Source organism: Paramisgurnus dabryanus, chromosome 8 (genome assembly GCF_030506205.2).
Source record: "Paramisgurnus dabryanus chromosome 8, PD_genome_1.1, whole genome shotgun sequence".
NCBI lineage: Eukaryota > Metazoa > Chordata > Actinopteri > Cypriniformes > Cobitidae > Paramisgurnus > Paramisgurnus dabryanus.
In genome coordinates, this window is record NC_133344.1 from 35284419 (window position 1) to 35300340 (window position 15922).

Genomic DNA, 15922 nt, shown 5'->3' on the forward strand with positions numbered 1-15922 from the left:
AGCTTTACTTGTGCTTGATCTGAGCACTGTGCTGCCATGTCATCTAATTAGTATTCGTGTGTAACATAAGATAGACGGTAAACAGTGCAACATATGAATATTATCTCATAATCAACATATTGACAGGATTTAAAATGTATGCTATTAGGTAGATGTATAAATCTTTAATGAATTCTTTTAAGACTAGCATGACATAACCTTGTAACACAGAAGACAATGGAGAAATTTTGAAATGACACGTATTTATGAACTACACATCTTAAAGGAAAACACCACCGTTTTTCTATATTTTACTCTGTTCTTACCTCAACTTAGATGAATTAATACATACCTATCTTTTTTCAATGCGTGCGCTTAATCTCGGTACAGCACGTCATGAATGTGTTAGCATTTAGCCTAGCCCCATTCATTCCTTAGGATCCAAACAGGGATGAATTTAGAAGCCACCCAACACTTCCATGTTTTCCCTTTTTAAAGACTGTTACATGAGTAGTTACACAAGTAAGTATGATGGCACAAAAAAAACTTTAGTTTGAAACCATACTGAATGGGGCTAGGATAAATGCTAACACATTCAAGGAGCGCTGTACAAAGATTAAAAGTGCACGCATTTAAAAAAGATATTAGTTCATCAAGTCGAGGAAAGAACATAGTAAAATATTGAAAAACGGTGGTGTTTTCCTTTAATTGATTAATTATTATAATTTATTACACGGCTCGTTGGAATGCTTTATTCTGATTGTCCAGCTGTCAGGATTTTGGCAGGAGGATGAACCCAAACGCAGACACGGATACAAAACAATAATAATAATTTATTAAATACAAAAACAGAAAACAAAAACCCACGATGGGGCAAACAAACAGATCAAAACACTAAAACACAGAACTACACTAAACTAGACATATAACCAAACACTAAACTTTAACTAGAACAAACTATACTTAACTAGAAACTGGCACAAACTCGAAACAACAACTGGCATCAGACAACATAGTACAACAGACGAACCCGTACTGAACAACACACACAAGGACTCTTAAATAGGGAGAAAGCAAATGACATACACCTGGAAAATAATCACAAGTAAGGGATCGGGGAAAAAGTGACGAGACCCGGGAAATGCGTGGTCAGAATAAACCAATACTAAACCACGCATCTCCCACATAGAACATATGTACTGTCAGAACCCTGCCATGCTAAACTAGATCTAAATACAAACAAGGATCTGGCAGGATTCTGACACCAGCGACATTTGCAGGTTTTTTATTCCTAGATTACAATCGCTAAAAACGTATAACACACTCTAACCTGGATGCTGCAAATCATTTTGACAGGTACAGTTTAAAATAACACAAAAATGTAATATAAATGTGTCTTTTAATAACATAAATGACAATATATGATTAAACCAGACAGTGTGTCTGGACATTTAAACTGCTTGTCCTATCTTGAAACAAAAAATAAACATATTTTTCCTCTAGGAAGATCTGTATTTGTTAAAAATTTGCTAAAAAAAATCAAATCAATATTAAGTGTTCCTAACCTTACTTGTTAGGTAAATAGGCAGTAATACAGGGCTCAAAATTAACTTTTTTATTTGGTAGCACTGGTCCTCCCAACTTTAAAGAGTTAGGAGCACCAGCAAAAATGTAGGCGCACTCATCCAAAAATTATGAAGCACCACAACCACAATGTTAATGTTAATAGATTTATTTTATTACAAATAAAACACCACCACTGGGCTTTACACATCGTATGACCAGCATTTGAAATTTGGTCTTTTTTGCTGCATAGATTCCTAAAATAATACCCAAATGCTGTTTAAATAGTATAGCAGCAATAATAATTTAACAAATACAGGTAACATAATTATGATTACAACACAAAATCTAGCAAACACGTAAAACACTGATTAACTGTGACATTACAAAAGTGACCTTAATATAAAAAGCTAGCATTGGTATTGATAACTGCATTAGCAGGATGCTATTACTACTAAATAGGCAATGTTTTTAAAAACATACCATCAGCATTGTCGTGTTCAACCTCAACCTCCTCATGGATGACAAGGATGTTTTTTGGATGTCCCTCAAGCAGAATGCGCACATACATTATCAAACACTCTTTGACAGGTCGGTGTCTCCGTCAATAATGAACACATTTGTCATGACACTTCTTGTGTTTTTGGCACTTTCGCCATGTTTAAGCAAGGTCTGGCGCTTAAACTGTGTGGATTCCGCCACCAACGCCGTTTTACCTGCTGCAACCTCCGTTTCACAGGATTTACAGTTAACACAGTAACATCGAAGCATTTTAATAGTGGAGCCACTCGTAATCTTTAAGCCACTCTCTCTGAAAGGTTTTAACGTTAAGCCTTATTTTCCGGTGGTGAAGTTGCATTTAAATCCGGATCGTTGTCATTAATAACAGTAGTATCATTGGCTGTAATCGGCTCGTTCTTGTCATGCTCGCGGTTCGTTTCACATTTTCGCTCTTTGCGTACCAACGTAGCACGGCAACAAGGAGTGATTAACATTCATATTATCCAATATGTGGTCTTCATTAAACGCAAGAACTTAATGGTGAAATTTGATTGGTTATGTAATGTTGGAGAGAACACTGAACCTGGGACAGCACACAGCATACACAATCTAAATCAAGTCACATCACAACAAAATAGGCAGTCGCAAAAATGCTTCTAAATATATTTTAAGGTCGCACAGATTAAATTTCGGTCGCATATGAGACCAAAACAGTCGCAATTTCGAGCCCTGTAATATATGGATTTAATATTCTTTGAATCTCAAGGGATCCTAACATTGTTCAAGGGTTTGTGTTATAGGTACTGTCAACATGATATTGTACAATGTAATTAAAATGGATACCCCAACCCCCATACTATAACAATACTAATGCATAACGAAGACAAAAACAACGAACCAAAAATAATAAGCCTTCGAATCATTACAAAAATAGCTTTAAAACTTCCAAACACGTCCAAACCCTATTCATCCAGAACACTAAAAAAACTGTGAATGTTTTGTCGATTGCGTGAGTTTAAATGCAGTAAGCTGAGCTGTGAAGATCAGAGTTGTTATTGCGCAGGGTCCACTAAAGTGGGCCATTGTATTGTTTGATCCAGGAAAGCTCTTAACAGAGAGTAAATGAGAAGCTGTGAGTTACAGTTTAATAACGTATGCCCCACAGTAAACATAAAGGATGCATGCTTCCCCCCAACTCCCCTTATTATTTTTCCCTAGGGCCTCTATGATGGAGCTGCATATTCTCATGTGCTGCTGATGTTTCTTTCTTTTCTTCATTTCTCATCTCCAGGGATCTGCCACAGGATCCAGGGAGGGAGGGAAAGTGTGGATGATGACTCTTTTCATGCTTCTCTCTTATTTAGTATGCGCACATGTATTCCCAACACGTAAATTGTATTGTTTTTTGAGGAGGAGTAAGTCTGTCTTTGTAAGCTGCCCTGAAAGTGTGCACCCTGGCTGTTGGACACAATTAAAATGACCTTAGCTGAAAATGTTTTGTCACTGCTACAGTATGTAGGAAGTTGACAATAATTCATACAGAAATATCTGACTTGAGTTAAGTGTCTAAGCCCGTCCTTTATTTAGTTGCTAGACAAAGAAATACAATAATAATGATCTAATCTGTGAAATTTGGTAAACAAGTAGATCATAAACATTCATGATGTTTCAACACAGCTCATTGGAAAATTTGGTTTTCCATGTTTGGTTCAAAAGAAACTTGTCAGAGCCATAAAATGATGGCAAGAACAGTGAGTTCAGTAATTCGAGTGTTGGCATGTTGACACCAGTATGCACAAGCAAGAGCATACAGACATGGTTGCTTAATAACAATACAGACTAAATAAATACTGTCTCTGTAAAGAGCAAAGCAACTGACGCTGGATCTTTTCTCATTTCATTTCATGAATTATTTTGCATTTACTTTTAACCAGCTAGTTATTTTTAGGGTGTCTCCACATTACGATCTGGTAAAGCTTTGATTTAGCATTTGATGGTGATAGATACTGCCAAGTTGTGCCAACAACCATCCTTCCAACAACGCCAAAATGATAGATCCAACCAAAATAGATAGATCCCACTATGGATATGGCTTGCAGATGTTACAGGTCTAATTAGAGTCCATGCTCAAATATTAACTCTGTTGTGAGTTAAAGAAAACACATCTTTAAAATCTGACTTTTTCCACATTTAAGTGCTATAATTTGGTCCCCAGTAAAATGGGGAAAAGATCAACCCAGTAATTTAGTTTTGGTAAACCAAGCATGTGGAAAAATAGCTCATTGAAATCTAGCTCCCCTTGTGATGTCAGAAGGGGACAAAACTGCCCCTTAATCTGCACTATCCAACCACGCCACTGCCATTTAGTGCAGAGATCAGCTCATTTGCATTTTAAGGACACACCCAAACCGGCACATTTTTGCTCACACCTATAAAGTGGCAATTTTAACATGCTATAAGAAATTATCTATATGGGATTTTGAGCTAGAACTTATATTACACATATGTACTCTGGGGACACCAAAGATTTATTTAACATCTTTAAAAAGTCTTGTGAAATGCCCTTTTTAAAACTTCAAATCAACCATGTGGCAGATACAGAGATGAATAAGAAGCAGGCAGGAGATGAAGTGATGTAATAATAAAATAAAGATGTTTATTGACAAATCTTAGTTGCATTTAATGCTCAGTTTAGCTTTGTTGATGGTATGACTAACTTCTTGACTATGCGCAGATTTAGGAGGTGGTATTATACCAAACACAGACAGTGGAAATTTACTGTTCACAACTTTCTTGTGCCATTTAATAAAAATCTTAAGATGGAGACCATTGGAGACTAATATCAGCATTCAGAGACAACATAGCGCCCACAAGCACGATAAGATTAAACAATATTAAGCAAAGTAATGTAGAATAAAATAGCTACATTTTAAAAATCTATATATATATATATATATATATATATATATATATATATATATATATATATATATATATATATATATATATATATATATATATATATATATAATAAACTATAAAGAATATGAAATAAAACATACAGATGTATTTCTATACTCAATAATCAAAAACCAAGAGAGCTAACTATAGACCCAATATAGTTTGGCTATGAGTAACCCACTTCTACCCTAAATAACTTTGAGATGTATTATATTCCATCATATAAGCAAAGTCAACAGGTGTTCAAGGTGTTTGCTTCCTCATGCTTATTCATGACCCTTTCAAATTAGGTAATAATAGAACATTTCATTCTAAAGGCAAGGTTGTAAATGGACATGCAAAACATATCTGGATTATTTTTGCACTTAATAAAGCCACATACCTTCTATGTAGATATCAGAGAACAATTTAACAGATTATTTCAATGCATTCTTAAGCACCTTTAATTTTATCAGTAACACGTCAATCATTTCATCTACTGAATACTGATAAATAATCAATTATTCATTTATTATTCATATGTTATTGTTTTTAATCTTGTCTTCTTATGCTCTCTCCAATAATATTGTCTGCCTTTATCAGATATCCATAGCTGTTGATTGGTACATTTATTTGCATTCTTTAATTTCACCACGGTGAATATTTGTAAGATGAAGCCTCTTCCGCTGCTTTGTCGGAATGAGCTTTTCTTCCATGTTGGTATACATTTTTTTGTCAAACATAATTTAATCAGCCAATTCCGATGGTCGTGTCTGAATGAATTGAAGTTGAAAGGGGTTTTATATGATCTTCATCATAGACTTTTTTGTTATATTTAATGCAGGCATGCATTTTTAAGTGTACAGATCCCATGAAATCTAAATGTGGAAAATGACTAATCTTGCATGCGTTTAGTTTAATAAACTCCAGAATGAAAACATGCTCCCCACCAACATCCTGTTTTATTGGAAAATACATCAACAAAAGAGATAAAACTGCCATCGGCAAGGGATTTCATGGGGTCTTTGAATGTATATACTTTTGCATTCGCTGTATTATCTAAATTCTGACTAAACAAATATAACAAACTACAAATCCCAGTCCTCTCAATTTAGCATCCGTATTCAGTATGATGTTTAGTCAAAACAAACAATGGTTCATAGGTTGGTTAAAGGGACGCTAACCTAGGTGTTTTCAGTAATATAAAAATAGTCTCTGGTAGGGGTGGGAATCTCTAGGCACCTCACGAATCGATTACGCTGCACTTCTGGGCTTCAGAGTTCCGCCTTGCATTTCGTCAATATTACTTTATTAGAAAAAAATTCCACCTCCTGCATCGTGATGCATCTAAGAATCTTTTTTCCCCCACCTCTAGTCTCTGGTATTCCCAGAATGTGTCTGTAAAGTTTCATCTCAAAATACACCACCGATCTTTCATTATACAATGTTGAACGTGGCCATTTGTGGCTGCAATGAAAAATGCAACGTTTTTGTGTGTGTCTCTTTACTAATCCGCGTGGTGTTGTTTTAGAAATATCCACATTTAAAACTTTATAAATGAAAATAACTATCTTCCGGTAGCATCGCCGTCTTAAACTCCTCTGTATTCAGGAGGGAGTATTAGCGTAGTGTACGCACTTTTCTTAGTGACGTATGACAAATTCTGAGGGCGGGGCACAGAGCAGCAGCAGAGAAGCCTCCATAGGCTGCATAAGCTATAATCCTGAATGCAGACGCGACTAAGATGGCGGCGCTACCGGAAGGTATTTATTTTCGTTTATAAAGTTTTAAATATGGATATTTCTACAACAACACCGCACGGATTACCCTCAGAAGACCTTTGTTTATCATCCTTGAGCCGTTTGGATTTAATTTGTGAAGGATGGATGCAATTTTTACGTACTTGAAGGACGTGAACCCCGTAACTTCACATTCAATTAACTGAAAGATCTAAAACATTTTCTAAAATATCTGAAAATGAGTTTTGTCTGAAAAACGATGGACATATGCAACTCGAACAGCTTGGGGTTGAGTAAATCATGGGTTTAATATCATTTTTGGCCAAACTATCCCTTTAAGGTATAAACCACAAAAGCACAGTGAAAGGACTTCACTAGAGGTTATGAATCTTCTGCTCTATTGGAATGGCTGAGACACATTAATCTGTAAGAATGATGTCGGATTTTTCACATTTTTTTGGCTCATAAGAACCACTTTTCTGTCCATTTGTGGACATGGCTAATCCTTTTTATCTACATTTAGCTGATTCAGACTTTGAGAGGGGAATCAACGAGACAACCAATTCATGCAATTTATGATATTTGGCTTTAGTTGTATGATTCTGTGCATGCGTGGTGAGATGGAAATATGTTTGACAAAGATGAGTGCATTTTGCTACACTTTATAGTTCAAAATCAAAAAATTACTCACCCAAATAATGGTCTACACCTGGCACCTTCTTTGAACAGAAAGTCTAAATAACTAAAAGGACTACAAAAGAACCATAATTGTACTTCTGAAGCAATTTAATAGCTTTTTATGTTGAAAATTCACTTTCCCTCCATCATAACTTTAAAATATCACACCATATATTCAGATAGAATCAGATATGATGTCAGTGACATACTACACATTACATTTTCAGCGAATTACAACTTGTCCTCAGTCTTCTTCACACAAAGTTATCGTCTGACTTCAGAACACTTTGAATATTTTCTACAACTTTTATGATGCTTTTTGTCATTTATAGAGCTCCATGTTCACTTGCACTATCAAGAACAGCAACATCCTCAACATCCTAAAATCTGTTATTGAGTTCGACAGAAGACCCAGTAAATTATATGGGTTTGGAAAAACATGAGTTCATTTTTGGATGAACTTTCCTTTTAAAATGTTGTGTTGCGTTGTGTAGGCACACTACCAGATGGAGATTAGTAGTGATTTCATTAAAACAGCATGGGCAGGGACCAAACCTATCAGTCCAGTACATTTAAACCCGTACGTTTATCTTTACTACAAGTGCTTGCTTTCATTCATTCAAGTAATTTTCATCCCTAGATGAATGTCATTAGTTGTCATACACTGGTAAGTTGGTTATGAAACAGACGATTCAGGGCTCTGATTTCCTGCTTCTCTGAAATTCTAACTCTTGGCAGTCTGCATTCAGTACAACCATATAAATATTATGTCTCCCTAGGAACACAATAGTGGTGTTTATTTTTTTATTTTGGGCATGTTTTGTGCCAGGCTGGATTTAAGAGTGCTTTGAATCCTCACAGGAGTGAATTACATTTCGTCTTAAGGGTCTGTAGAATAGATTAAAGAGCACAGGATACACACACAATACCACTGAGTCTGCTTTGTCAAACAGACTGCAACCTTCTCTTAAGCCTGGGATACACTGCACGATTATTGGCTGTCCCAGACGAAAGATTGCCAACGTGAAACAATCGTCGCGATTTCTTCATCGGTGGTCCTATGACGTACAATGAGAGATGTTCAAAGACGACCGTTTACCGGTCTTGCGTCCAAAGATAGCCTACGATAGTTTTCTGACAGTGTCAGAAATTCGGCATGATCACCGCACAGTGTGTTTGTTGCTACGACCTACGCGCCGGTATTTGTTTACCACGAGCGCATGCTGGTGACGTTGCGCAACGTGTGACGCTGACGCCGAAGCTTCCGTGTTATCATCGTTCAGTCTACATGCCTCTCGTACCCGAGTTTAAACGATACATGTCGCACAGTGTGATAAGGTAATGATCTTATAGGAGGGCAAAAATCGTGCAGTGTATTGCGGGCTTCACTGCATGAAAAGAGCTGTATACGGACAAATACGGGATGGGAAATCTCTGCTAAACTTTAGGTTTGCCAGATTTTTGAGGCAGAGTGCTTGGAAAGGTAATACACCAAAGTAAACCCGTGAAACATCCAGAAACCTTACGTTTGTGGATGTATGTAGGAACTGGTGGAAGTTTCCAGGAATCCTTACAGCTGGTTGTGAGGAGCGGTGGGTGTGAGGTGTGAACGGCTTTTTATATGTTAATGACCCACAGGTAGAGGTGTCTTCTTTGTTTTCAGAGCTGAGTGGGGTGGGGTGGGGGGTTAACCATGTCTCTTTAAGACAGCACATACAGTATTGTGGTACATAAAAACTGTGTTTTCTAAATATGTTTATTATTAATATAATTTAATTAGTCTATTTAAGAAACTAAGCATCATTCAAAATAACTAAAATTCAATGGACACAATTATCATTTTATTGTGTGAAAATTATGTCTCTGACTCAAGAGAAATGCAACAAATGTTATTTCAGAATATATATTTCCAACACTTTGAAAACATGTCTCCAACTGCCCTAGGTCAGAATATTGTGCACGTATGTCTCAATGCTGCATACATCGTTTAAAAGAAGCCGTTCAAATGACATCATGTAACTCATTTTTGCTAGCTAGGATGTTGATAAATTAGTCAGTGAAATTTAAAGCTGCTTATTTTTGCTGATGTCTCATGATTTGAAGTTCACTGTTTCTATTGTTATTATAATTCTACCCTAACATTTCATTAAATCTTTTAAAATAGAAACAAAAATATCAATAGACAGGTCCATAATCTAAAAGACAGTCTTTCACATGTGGATGCAAAACATGTTGGGTGAAACAGACTGACAAACTCGGGTAAACATATCTGCAGATACCTGTCAGCTACTGTACTTCTAGTCCAGAGGTGCCCAAAGTTGGCCCACAAAAGACCTTAAATTTTTTTTATGTTTCATGCATATTTGAAGGTGTATAAAATGCATCACAAAACCTAATGAACTCGGGTACTATAGGCTAAAAATGAAGAGGTTGCGGCAGTGGCACACAGAGAAAAGGATATTTAAAATTGATTGGCAAAACGATTTCTTTTTTCTACAAAAAGCCTTGGAAAATAAAACTGCATTAGTTATGCATAAACAGAGTAATGTTTGCTTATTTATTTTTAAAATATTAGAAAATTATAAATTAGGGGTTATCAGGGCAACTTTAATTTTAATATAACACAACAACATTTACTTTTGGCCCACAGCCCTCAGTCAGGTTTGGCCCTTGTAAGGAAAATGTTCGGGCACCAATGAATGTTCTAGTCTATCTGAGGAGGTAACTTTTAGCATATGATAATGCATGCTTGCACAAAGTCAGACCACATATTATAATGTTTGTCTTCAATCAATCAATTTAAACAAAAGAGATGGGGACTTTATAATATAATAAGGGTCCATATATCACAGTGAAAAAAGACATACATGTATTTTTACTTTAACATGAACTAATGCTGAGTTACAGCATATCCTAATGATAAACTATTGAAGAGTCATCATTAACTACGACCTGTTTTTCATTGTTAGTTAATGCAGTTTACAATAAATTAATTTGAGTTCATGTTGTAGTTAAGTTAGTTCAGTAAGTTACATGTCTTAACTCAGCATTAGTTTATATTTACTAATATTTAAGTAAGAATTCATTTAGGTATACGTTCAATGTTTCCAATGATGAGCCACTCATCCACTAAACCCAGAGATAATTCCTGAGGCATGTTTAAAGAGTTTTGTATTTCATCAAGAAGGTGCTGCTGATTCACAAAGATTTTATATTTAAGAAAATCTGAGCATCATTCCAAATAACTGTTAACATGTTTGTCAACTAAACATGTTTTGTAAACGTAATAAACTTTATAAAAATATTTTTTATTTTTTATTAATAATCAAGTATAAAGAACAATGCATAGTGTGAAAACGCGGATTATAAAAAGTATATTAAAGAAAAGGACTACATTTCCCAGAATGCACCTGCACCTACTCATCTGCCCCCACCCTTCAGGTGTGACTGCTCAACCTATGGGCTTGACGGGAAAATTCAAAATCGCGAACCGTTACTGCCTGGACTACTCCGTCTCTTATTTGTTTGTTTGCTCATCAACAGTAAGGTAAGTTTGATTTAATTCATTTGTCTGCATCGCGCTGATCGGTTGCCTATTTGTTCATATTATGTTATTAACTATGATTCGTTTTTGTCTTTATACTAGAACTGTTTGAATTTAAACCACAAACAGTAAAACATTAAGGTTATACGTGGTACACAGCGGTAAACATGAGGTTAAAAATACGCGAAGTAACATTCAAACCGGGCTGTTAAAAGAATCAATTCGATGTTTAAATTTTTAAAAACAAAACTTTAAAGAAGCCAAGATGAGACGTTATTTGCTTAAAACAAACAAAACAACAGTAACTCGTGTGTTTGAAATGTTAGCAGCTAGCAAGTGTCTCTCTGCTATTTTAAATGGTACTGACGATCTTTTGTTGTTTTAAAAGCTCATTCAGTTCTGGTAGATGCTGCTTATTTTTCAAGACTGTTTTAATAGCTTTATATTGATTTGTAACAAAGCCAGCTTCACTTTAAGAGAACCTAGATGCTAATTGTAAAGAAGCTTGGAGTCATAATATATTTAAACGTTATATGTTTGCTGTTCTTCATCTTTTTAAATATGAAGTCTATACATGTTTGTGTTTACAGAGGTCATGTACACTGTGGTCAACTTTGTGGACGATGAAGAGGTTTCTGGGTAAAGCTGATGTATGTTTAATCATTCAATGATTACATTAAATTAAAATCAAACATGTTAAATAGTAAACGGATGTATTGTGATATGTGATTTTGATTTTTAATTCTGTGTTTGCCAGAGAAATATAACGAAGTAACAGTGAAAGCTAAAACATCAGACTGATCCAGACACTGAAGAAATTGATGTCACTGCAATCTGGCCAAAATGATGTAAGTTTAATAATTAAATTATTAAATTAAAGAGGTTAAATCGTAAATAGATGTGTTATGATGTATGTGATTCTATTTTTTTATTCTGTGTTTGATAGACAACTATATTGAAGTAGCCTACTGTAATGAAGCTGCAGAACAACACAGAGACTCTGAGGACATCAACACAGAAAATTAAGTAAGAAGATTTATGAAGTATTATGAAGTTCTTTGATCATATATTGTTGTATCTTTGTACAGTTTAATGCAGTGGTTCTTAACCTTATTCCTGGAGGCCCACTGCTCTGCACATTTTGTATGTCTCCCTTATTTAACACACCTGATTCAAATCATCAGCTCATTAGAAGGGATCTCCATGAACTGAACTACGTCTGTCAGATAAAAGAGATATACAAAACATGCAGGGCAGTGGGCCTCCAGGAATTACGTTAAGAACCACTGGTTTAATGTTAACTTTCTAAAATGTACAACTTTAATTCTATGTCATTTGATTTGTCGTGTGTATGTGTATGTGTATTAGTATTATGCCAAATACTTATATGTACTTTTATATTTCCAAAGGGCTCCAAAGAGATGTCTGTCCAGATGAGGGTGCATCAACGTTACCTTTGCTGACAAGTATATGCTTTACAATGTAAAACCTAACAGTTAACTTAACTCAAACCATTTAAGGAAATCGGTTGCCTTAACCCATTAAGTTTAAAAAAAAAACATACATTTGAGTACTGTGAACTTAAGTCTTGTGCAATAATGCACTTATATTTAGTTAGTGTGAACTTAAATATAAGTGCATAACTGCATGTGACTCAATTTGTTTAAGTTCACAGTACTCAAATCAATGTGTTTTAAAACTTAAATGGTTTAATGCAACCGGTTTTCTTAAATGGTTTGAGTTTAGTTAACTTTTAGGTTTTACTGTGAGAAATTCTTGAATAATTCCAAGACAGAGCTCTGCAATTGAATCTACACTGCAAAAAATCACTTTCTATCTTAGGATTTTTATCTTGTTTTTAGTAGAAAAACTATAAATTCTTAAATCAAGATGTATTTTCTTGATGAGCAAAATTACCTAAGAAAATGTCTAGTTTTTAGACAAAAATATACAATTTAAGTAAATTTGTGCCTGAACAAGCAAAAATATATAACAATAGGTTGAGAAAATTGTGCTTGAATTAAGTTTAAGAAAAAAGAAAACTTAAGATTTTTTCTCACACCATTGGCAGATATTTTTGCTTGTTTTAAGCACAAATTCACTTAAATTGTGTGCATTTATTTATTTTGTCTAAAACTAGACTTATTTTCTTAGGTCATTTTGTTCATCAAGAAAAAGCATTTTATTTAAATAATATTTCTACTGAAAACGAGACAAAAATACTATGTAAGAAAGTCATTATTTTGCAGTGTAGGACTGATTTCTTGAACAACAACTATATTGATCTTGCTTTATTTTATTTAGATATTTACTACATTACAGTGGCAGCTGGTGACTTCTTTTTTTGTGAGCACTCGATGCAAAGTTTGTCACAACATGTATATAGCCAGTCATTTGTGTGGTTCAAAATATGTGTTCTGCGTGTATGTGCATCACGTGTTTTGACTAAACCCGTGATGCACATGGTTTACATGAAGCAACAAACACATTTTAAAAACACAAGCAACACACATGACACTCCGAACACTTATTTTGAATTTGCACCCCTCGGATGAGCAGTCACGAGCCGCCACTGCTACATTACATTGTACTGCTTTGAATGTAATTTTTATTGTTGCTTTTATTTTGTTTTATTTTACTCTAATATTGCTTTCTCTGTCTGTATATTTATGAGTTTAAATAGTATTGTTTATGTATGCAACTTTTAATATTTGTGTATAATATTATTTTGTTATTGTGACAATTGTGAATTGTTCAGTTTTTTTATTAAATAAACATTTCAAACTCAATTCAAGTTTTTTATTTTACATAAGGGTTTTGGGGTGTATATGAATATAAATATGAATATATATATATATATATATATATATATAGTGGGGGGGTTTGTAGTCTATCTGCATAGCAGGCAAATAACCAATCAAGTCACTAAGCTATGAGGGCTTGGGTTGGGCTTAATACAAAGTGTAACCAATCAAATGATCTCAACTGGAAAGTTTCAAAGTTGTGTCCCAATAGTTGTCAGAGTTTTGGGAGGGGGTTTTAAAAGCAACCAATCAGTGTTGAGATTAAACACCAATGGAGACACTAGAATTGTGCAAAGGTGTGAAATCCCAGTACCTCTGCAGGTGTGAAAATGTCCCCTGACAAAATCTTCAATGGGATTATTTGCCATGGCAACAAATGGCTGCATGTACCACAGGAATATCCCATCAGCAAGATACATCCGAATTGGTATCATTACGGGAGTTTCCTAACTTGGTGGAATTAGAAGTTTACCCTCAGTGGAACTAGTAGATACATCCGAAAATCAGTGGTGTTTACAGGAGTTTCCTAGTACGGATACACCTCTTTTCATGCAGTGCTTTAAACAGACAGTTAAAGGTCCAGTTTCGCTACCGTTTTAAAAATGCTAACGGTAGCCGCCTAGCAATGAAATCCCGATCCCACCCTCAAGTCAAATCGCCATCCAAAGTCACGCCTCTTTCCAAACACATGAACACGCACAGATCAGACGGTCACATCTCATTCACCAGTGAGAAAACCTTGCAGTACAAAGTCGAATAACACTTCCAAAATAACCAAACAACTGGTTTACATCAGAATTAGTTTAAGCACACGTATGGTTGTGTAGATGTAGTAACTATATCGTTATGCTAATCCGTAAACGAACACAAATTTCATAAGCAACACAACGTTTCATCAAAGTAGAATATCTGAATCCATCTCAGTACAAACATATCGCGTACCTACCTTACCAAAATAAACAGTGCAACGACCCTTTCAGACCCTTGCCTCCTGTAGCTGTTTGCATCTCGCGGTAAAGCAGTAAAGTTACCGATGTTATTTTGGGTTTTTGCTCTTTGCTGATCAAGGCAGTTTTTGCTGTTGTTTTTATAAAATATGTCTTTTGTTTTGTTGCTCCTGTGTAGGTTGTCAATTCAGCAGAAAAGTTTGCTGTTCACGCTGTTTACAGACAGGAGGTGAGCGCACGTGAACGCACCAATGACTTATGGTGTATGCGTGGACTCGCTGCGCGGTGGGCATTCAAATTACGGTTACGTATGAGGGACAAAAATGGAAACATCCGTTCGGACCGAAATCTATGATTTGTTGAAAATGTTTTGGTCCTACGCCTTTCACAGATGACATACATTTCTACAAATACATTTAAACAACTTAACATAGTGATAACTATCAGGATGTGAGGAGACTTTTAACCAGCATAACTAAAAATGTTTCAGGATCAAATTTGTTACCCTACCTTTAACACAGTTAAAGAATTGGATTCTCATGCTAAACATGGGCAAAGTTTCTAAACATTTCTGTGCCGAATGCACTTCTTTGGGGTTTTCAGATAGTTTTTTTATATGGACACTTCCCCTAGAATAACCAATAGCTAAAACAAAATCACCATCACCAAATAATGTGATTTTATTTGTGAGGGAAATTTAATCTCGTTCAGCTTTCCAAAGAACCCAGCATTATGGGAACAGTGGATGCAGATTTTTTCCAGGGTAGTAGAGTTGTGCAAGTGTGTTTGATTAACTCTTTCCCTACCAGCGTTTTTTTGTCAGTCAGCACCAGAATTTTTTGATTTTACCAAAAGTTTAATGTCTTTCAGAAAAACTGAGATAATTGCATTTTTGTAAAGGACTTTTGTTAGAGATCAGATTCAGAGCCATAATCAAAACATAAACAGAGTTTTAACTGTTTTTAAAACATGGATACTTTAGTGTTGTGTATGTTCCAGTGTTGTTTTTGGCAGCACTTTTAACTTTAGTCTGTGTCTTTTGGACGAAAATGCTTTTTAGTTTTAGTCATATTTTAGTCACTTATAAACTTGATAGTTTGAGTAAAGTTTTAGACGACAAAAACACAAAAAGGTTTTAGTCAAGTTTTAGTCGATGAAAAGCAAAAAGGTTTAGTCAAGTTTGAGTCAATTTTAGTAAAAAAAGTATTCTTTAACAAATTAATTTAG

General features: G+C 35.1%; 1 protein-coding gene and 1 long non-coding RNA gene across 3 annotated transcripts in view; both read left to right on the top strand.

Moving 5' to 3' along the window:
• The window catches only part of maml2 (mastermind like transcriptional coactivator 2), a 91045-nt gene that overhangs the window by 43864 nt on the left and 31259 nt on the right, over positions 1-15922 (top strand). The gene's annotated exons all lie outside the window — the stretch shown is intronic.
• Positions 10470-12850, top strand: LOC135770503 (uncharacterized). Of its 2 annotated transcripts, XR_010542659.2 has the most exons (5): positions 10470-10947; positions 11535-11594; positions 11702-11792; positions 11891-11970; positions 12354-12850. It is a non-coding gene; the product is annotated as an uncharacterized lncRNA (long non-coding RNA). The 2 variants fall into 2 exon arrangements; XR_010542658.2 differs by having other exon boundaries at positions 10470-11594.